The sequence below is a fragment of the Lepidochelys olivacea genome, assembly GCF_965140295.1.
Source record: "Lepidochelys olivacea isolate rLepOli2 genome assembly, chromosome: 6".
In the NCBI taxonomy this organism is placed as follows: Eukaryota; Metazoa; Chordata; order Testudines; family Cheloniidae; genus Lepidochelys; species Lepidochelys olivacea.
This window is the reverse complement of record NC_140416.1, coordinates 95,115,988-95,124,161: the sequence shown is the minus strand read 5'-3', so window position 1 is coordinate 95,124,161 and position 8,174 is coordinate 95,115,988.

Sequence of the window (8,174 nt, the reverse complement as noted above, 5' to 3'; positions counted from 1 at the left end):
GCCTGGGTCCCACTGTGATTGAACCAAGTGGCTCCTTGGGAACAAGCTGCTGCTATCCCAGGACACTGAGCTGGAGCTCATTCACCTTCTGAGCCCCAAGCAGCTGATGCTGACATGCCCAGAATGGGCCATTGTAAAGGGGGCCTCAGGAAGTGGCTCATGGAGTCTGTCAGTGGGGCCCAGCAGCCCCTGCAGCCTCAGCCTACGACCTGCCTTGTCCACCTCTAACTTGGCTTCATGAGGTTTTGGGGTGAGATGGCAGCAGTGTGGGAGGCATGGGGGTTTGCTGTGAACTTCTAAGAGGCAGAAGACTGAAGTTTCGCTTAGGGTGGCAGAGTGGCCACTAGAGCCAGAGTTTGAGTCCTTTTTAGTTTTAAGGCTGCATTTTGTTCAAGCCTCCGTACGTACCTCTCCCGACAATATTTGGGGTGGAGTGGACATACAATTGTACAAGCAAATGCCTGAGTGTACAATTTGCATGGGATTTTTTTGTATGCACATGGATTTTTGCATCTTGTAATCCCCCATCTACTTCAAAAATATTTGGGAAGGTCAATTGAAAATGACCATCAGAGTAAAGGACAAAATCCTTTCCTCCCCTGCAGTGACTTTCATGCATAGGCAGAGGATGTAGATGGCCTTTGTTCCCTACTTTCTTGCAGACCAGAATTCCAAACAGTCACTCCGAGGCACTGGTTAGGGATTTTGATACCCTGGCTGGCATAACTTGATCTCAGTGGGGAGCAGTCAGGTCCCGCTCCACCGAGCCACACTCCTTGCTGAGATGTGCAACATGTGATAGCTGGGGTGCCTGAACCTCTTTACAAAGATGCCTTCTAGAGCCTATTTTGATGCTGGTCACCTTGAGCCACCCTGAGCTGTGCAGGAGGGATGGTTCTTGGATTCACCAAGTCTGAGATTGGCATTAGCACTGTATTCCTCATAGTCTAGTTCCCCATAGGAAAGGCGGGATTTTATTCTAAGTTTCTCTTTGTATAACGGGTAACCTTTCTGTAATTTTTCCTCCTGCGTTTTAGTGTAGTATTGTTTCAAACATCACTACATTAAAGCACACTAGGGAACCTATATTGAGCACCAGTAGGGTCTGCACAGACCAATTAATGCACAACATGTTCGTGCGCTTTAAAAATCACAACCCCACAGCCTGGATTATATGTCAGTGTAGACAAGCCTTAGATACGAGTAACCATTTCTGGATTTTTTCTGGTGCTTATTGGATAAACACTGATTTCATTTATTTATTTTATCAGGCATGTTTTATTGGTTAAAAACTAAAATCAGAAGCCCTAATTATAAGCTGCTAACTGTACACATGCTGGACACTGATAGTTCTTTTCTGCTTGACTTGGTTTGAAGCTGTCACACTATCCTGCAGTGGCTGAAGAGCGTGAGTACCGACCTCAGGAAAGACCGTTAAGAAACAGGGAACAAACCCCAACTTGGTTGTGAGTTCTATACTTAGATTTCACCAGCCAAATAAAAGTGTAAACTCCTCATGCACTGTAACAGCCTCAATATGGAGTCGCAGACAGTCCCCTTGGGTACTCCGGTCTCTCTTGCCATCTAGGCAAGCTTGCCTTTGTAATAGATGGTCCCTTAAACCAAAGAGCATAGCAGTATTCAGGTGACTCCCAATCCCAAAAGGACCAGTCGCTTACCCCAAGTCAATTGGACCTTAGGTCTCATACCAAAACAATGCTTGTCGCCAACACTATAATAAACTATCAAAAACTTATTATATCGGAAACAAGAGAGTTATTGGCAAGGTTGAAGCATGTGAACATACACACAAATTAGTTACAATCTTTAGTTTCATAGTCTTTAAGGCAGTGGTCCCCAAACTTTTGAGGGTCGTCCCTCCCCGCCGTCCCACCCCAGAGCCAGGGCCGAGGCCGCAGCTGAAGGGTGGGGGAACGCAGATGGGGTAAGGGGGTCAAGGCTGGGGCAGCAGCTGGTGGTGGGTCTGGGGCCAGGAGTGAGGCTGGGGATGGAGCTGTGGCCAGGGGCCAAGGCTGGGGACAGGGGAGGGAGCAAAACTAAAGCTGGGCCATGGTGCGGGCTGGCAGCCGAGCCTGCAGCTGGGAGTGGCTATGCTCTCGGCCCCACCCCCAGTCTCAGCCCCAGAACAGATCCACGGCCAGGTGTCGAGGATGGGGGTGGCGGTGGGAGTGGAGCCACAGCTGGGCCACGGTGGGGACCGGCAGCTGGGTCGCTGGCTGGGTGCGGAGCCACGCCGAGGCTGGGGACGGAGCCAGGTGTGGGGACGGGAGCTGGAGCCATGGCTCGGGGCGGGGTGGGGCTGGGTGGCACTTCCTCCCCACCCCTATGGGGGCTGGGCCTGCTGTGCCCACCCAAATGTTCCTGATGCCCCCCTAGTTGGTGTGCCCCACTTTTTGGGAACCTCTGCTTTAAGGTCAGACAGCTCATCGTGATCATTTAGCCTGACCTCCTGCACACTGCAGGCCAAAGAACCTCACCCATCCATTCCTGAAATAGACCCCTAACCTCTGGCTGAATTAATGAAGTCCTCAAGTAATGGTTTAAAGACTTCAAGTTACAGAGTATTTACCATTTACGCTAGTTTAAACTTGCAAGTGACCTGTGCTCAAGTGATTTGAGGAATTCACTTGCATGATTCAGCTTCATGTTGGGGACGGGTTTTTTTTGTTTTGTTCTCTTTAATGATCCACATTAGTCCATCTGGTGTCGATGGGCCTTCCCAGATGGGCAGAACATAATACTTTCTTTTGGAGACCAGCATTTCACACTCGTTAATGTTTCTCTCCTGTCTGGTTTCAGAGTAACAGCCGTGTTAGTCTGTATTCGCAAAAAGAACAGAAGTACTTGTGGCACCTTAGAGACTAACCAATTTATTTGAGCATAAGCTTTCGTGAGCTACAGCTCACTTTGAAGTGAGCTGTAGCTCATGAAAGCTTATGCTCAAATAAATTGGTTAGTCTCTAAGGTGCCACAAGTACTCCTTTTCTCTCCTGTCTGGTGATTTACAGTTAGAGGCTTACAATACAAATGTTTAAATATTACCTTACACTACAGTATGGGATACAGCTGTTATAAGTGACAATGCATGTTGTAACACACAAGCATTCAATAAAGGCTAAACATATTCTTATAATCCTGATACCTATTTTAACAGTACTACTATACAGGTGAACCAGACTGATTCCAGCTTTGTTTTTGTTAGAGTTTAGTTGAGACATGGGGTTCTTGGCATGAGCTGGCACATGGTCTGCCAGCATCACAGAAGCCTCATCTAACTGAGGAGATTTTTCAGCCTCCGTGTTCTGCGGTTTTCAAGATAACAGATTGCGTCTGCACATGACTCTTAAAATTATAGCAAATCATTTTTCAGTAAAGATATAAGAAATGATATAACAGCTATTTGAGGGTCTAAACATACACACTGCTCCAGGGATCGTTCCCAGACTCTTATGAATCATAGAATATCAGGGTTGGAAGAGACCTCAGGAGGTCATCTAGTCCAACCCCCTGCTCAAAGCAGGACCAACACCAACTAAATCATCCCAGCCCAGGCTTTGTCAAGCTGGGCCTTATTACATTGGCTTGCCAGTATCACAGAAATTCTTTCCCTGTATGTTACTCTCTGTTGCCCTTTCTATTTTATGTTGTATTTATTTTTGCTTGATCACTTTTTTCCTGGTGGTCAATAAAGTTGTAGTAACAATATCAGCTGAGATATAGCTATAGCTTGCACTAGATCAGTGGTTTTCAAACGGCAGGCTGCGACCCAGTATGGGTCGCGGAATGTAAGGCACTGGGTCGCAGCGGCTCTGGTCAGCACCACCGACCAGGCTGTTAAAAGTCCCATTGGCAGTGCTGCCCAGCTAAGGCAGGCTAGTCCCTACTTGTTGTGACACCCCGCTGCACCCTGGAAGCAGCCAGCAGCAGATCCAGCTCCGGGGGAGAAACAGGGCTCCATGCACTGCCCCCGCCCTGAGCACCGACTCCGCACTCCCATTGGCCGGGCTGGGGGCGGGGGGTGGTGCCTGCAGGCAAGAGCTGCGCGGAGCTTCTTGTGTACCTCCACCTTGGAGCCGGACCTGCTGCTGGCCACTTCTGGGGCACAGCACGGTCTGCAGTGCCAGGACAGGCAGGAAGCCTGCCATAGCACCCCTGCTGCGCTGCTGAGGTAGCCCGAGGTAAGCCCGTGCCCCAACCCTGTGCCTCAATTCCTGAGCCTGCCCCCCAACTCGAAGCCCCATCCTGTACCCCAAACCCCCCATCCCCGGCTCCACCCCAGAGCTCTGACCCCCTACTGCACCCCAAACCCTGCCCTAGCCCAGAGCCCACTCCCACACACTGAACCCCTCATTCCTGGCCCCACCCCACAGCCCACACCCTTGCACGGCAACCCTCTGCCCCAGCCCTGAGCCCCTCCCACACCCCAAACCCCTCATCCCCAGCTCTGTTGCATCACAGGCATCAACCAATTTCTTCAACTGGGTCACCAGAAGAAAAGTTTGAAAACCACTGCACTAGATTATAGATGATATAGGTATGACTTGAGATATAGACTTGAATAAAATACCTCAGATCTGAATACTCCTGTATTTTGTGAAAGTTTAGCTCTGGGTACAAATCAAATCCAAACTGGCTGCTGCAAAAGCTTTGATCTAAGTACCCTCAAACTTTGGGAACATTCAGATCCCGGTCTATGCAGCTCAGGCTCGTCACTACTTATTCTCTACTTTTGTAACCCTGTATCTAATATTAAGTGCAAAATTCAATTGGCCTTAATGGGAAAGTCATGAATGACATCTCCATAATATTGTATTTAACAGACCATAGTGACGTATGTCTGGATGGGAGTTCATTCCATTGTCTTGAATGGAAGGAGAATCAAGCTCTGGTCAGTGGAAATTATTTACAGATGGGATGATCTGTTGGCAAAAGATGGTACATGATGTACTCTGCACTCTACCCCCGTAAAACTCATCCATGGTTGGCACTTACTCGGTTACAACAGTGTAACACTCTCTAAATGGGCCTAATACCAACCTAACAGATGGGCACAAGTATTTGCATACATAGGAACCAGCATGTGCTCTAACTCCAAGTTCTTCAGGCACTTAGCCCACAAAGGAACAACTGAACAGCAGTCGGTGCAGTGTGTCAATGACTAAGACTAATGGGGTATGCCACCCCAATACTCCAGCCATGAGCTGGATAAACTGACAAGTTTTAAAACTGCTTCTGTTACTACATACGGCACATTTTGGGCTCTGGTGAACCAGCACTCGTGTTTTTGCACACAGAGAGAACTCTGCCTGCTGTTTGGCTTTGTACAGGAGGCACCCATGCAACTTGGTGAAAAAGCTGTCTGAGGTTTGCTGAGTAGCTTGCCTCACTGCATACTGTAATCTAGTTCTATACTGTAACTCCATAGGGTTTTGGGGCTTCATATCCCACACTGTCTCGTCTTTTTCCTTTTTAAATTTGTGCTTGATGGTGTTGAACCCAACGAAGTTCTTATCTTGACTGAGGTGCTTACACAATACCATAACAATGACATTAAAATGAGCTGAAGGGAGTTGTGTCCAAATCCTAGTGAAATCCCTTACGTGCCTTTACAAATGTGAGACAATGAGAGTCACTAAAATACTTTTGAAGTCTGGGCTGCTCCAGTCAATGTGGCAATAGGCTTTCTGCAGATCTATGTTTTTGAGTCCTCTCTGTACCTCAGCTACCACAAAAAGAAATAGAATGGTGGTGCTGTCTTAAGTACCTAGTCCTATTAGCCTAATTTGCGTGAATACTCCTTGCTCATGTGAATAGATCCATTGATTTCAATGGGACTATTTATAGAAAGCCCACTTGCATGATTAAGGATTTACAAGATCATTCACTTGTAAATTCTTCAGCGAAGAGAATTGTCTGTTTATTGAGCATTGGGCATATTTATGGTACTGTATATAAATGACTATAAAGTATAGAGTAAAATTAATCGTTGGTGTAGTTCCAGTGGTTTCAATGAAGTTACAGCATGGATGAATTTAGCCTATCACATTTCGTTGCTGTCATTCTCAGCTCCTCAGGCAAGAAGCATTTGGTATCATTATAACTTGCCTAGTTATGAGAGACAAGCAAAAACATGATTGCTGCTTTCTTGTGAATGAGAATTTATTAAGTATTCTTTTTGGAAAAATTTTGGCTTCATTCTGCTCAAATTGACTGCGCTACTTTAACCTGCTACCTGGGGTCATTTTAATTATATCTGACAAATGAGTTATGGTTACCAAATGAATTAGATTTCTTTTTCATAAGTAATTACAATGCAAATTGTAAGTGTTATACCCAGTTTCCTAGAAATGAATTGGGTAGATATTGCTCTCTCTCTCTCTCTCTCTATCTCTCTTCTCTCTCTCTCCAACAAAGTTAACTTCCTTTCCTGGGAGTGCTGAACATTAATGGTGCTATCCATGTTCCCACAGAGGAAGTAGAAAATCTTCCCAGGAAAGAGCATTTCAAAACTTTGCCTTTGTTTAAATTGAAGGTTACAATTTGGCTCAGATAAGCACACACAAGTCCAGACACGTATCTGACTCTTATCTGAACTATTCAGATCTCTTCAGTTGTCAAGAGTGGCCAGCATATCCCTTGGCCCGCACCACTTCCCGCAGCCCCCATTGGCCTGGGAAGGCAAACTGCGGCCAGTGAGAGCAGCGATCGGCCGAACCTGCGGATGCGTCAGGTAAACAAACTGTCCCGGCCCGCCAGGGGGCTTACCCTGATGGGCCACGGGCCAAAGGTTGCCAATCCAGGCTATGAACAGTTGTAATTGCCAGCCGTAACAAGTTATCATAAAGTGCTCCTTGTAAGCAAGCATTTTTTCTTAAGATGAAAGCATTACAGAGAAAACGTGTAAAAGAACCTGCATGCATGCCAATAAGCTTACTAGAGATCACATCCTGACTCCAACAAGGGCTCTGTCAGTCCTTCAACAAGAGTTAGTCCTTTAAATCCCACCAAAGCATTTGTTTTGTGATTATAAGTTTGCAAACCTTACTCAGAACTAAGCACATCAATGAGTAATTCTGTCTTTCCTTGGTACAGCTTGGAACTTTAATCATGAGACTCTGGGAACAGGTAATCAGCAGACAATGGTGCCCTGCTAACTTCAAAAGGCTGGGTTTTTGCATAACTGGAGGTGGGGAATTTGCATTCATCTCCCTCTAGCGCAGGAGTTCCTAAACTTTTTGCTGGCACATCCCCATTTTAATGAAGTCTTTCTTGCCAGGACCCCAGACTGCATGAGGATGCCATTTTGTAGAGCAAAATGACATCCTCCACACAGCATGACCTTGCATGCACTGTACATTTGAGGTCACGCTGAATGGAGGATGCCATTTTGTTCTACAAAATAGCATTCTCCATCCAATGTGACCTTGCACGCACCATACATACACTGTGTGGAGGATGCCATTTTGCAGAGCATGGACAGTGACCTTGCATGCACCGTGACCTCACACGCACCGAATATATGTGCGGTTGTGCTGTGTGGAGCAAAATGGTGTCCTCTGCACAATAGGGATCTCCGCAACCCCATCTCCTGATGTCATGGCCCCCATTTGGGTTTGCCATCCACAGTTTGGGAACTGCTGCCCTAGAGATTCCCTAGGCAAACTACTTAATGCTATTTTGTCCCAAAAGTTCATTCTTGTCTTGCATGTTGTTCAGTAGAGTCCTTTGAAGTTCATAACACTTCTCAGGGTACATATCCCATCTTCCACCTCAAGAGGGAGAGTACATACAATCCCAAGCCACAATAATACCTAAACCATTAATTTAATACAATGGACCCCAAACTCACTGAAACTTAATTTGGTAAGGTCTCTCAAGGATACTGCAGGAAATTGCCATATCTGTCACAGCATCTTAAAGGTCATGATGATAAAAAGAAGCCCCTATGCACATCTTTTCAGTCCATGCATCAATTTGCTGGCCAGAATCCTTCCAGCTGCCACTACATCACTGTGTGAATGAGGGATTTGCTTTTATTATGAATTTCACATGGTAACTTAATCCTTTCATCATATTGTATGAGAGAGATTGGGAAGATGCATATAGGCAGTCTAGGTTTGATTTTTGTTTTACTGACCAACACTGTTTTTACT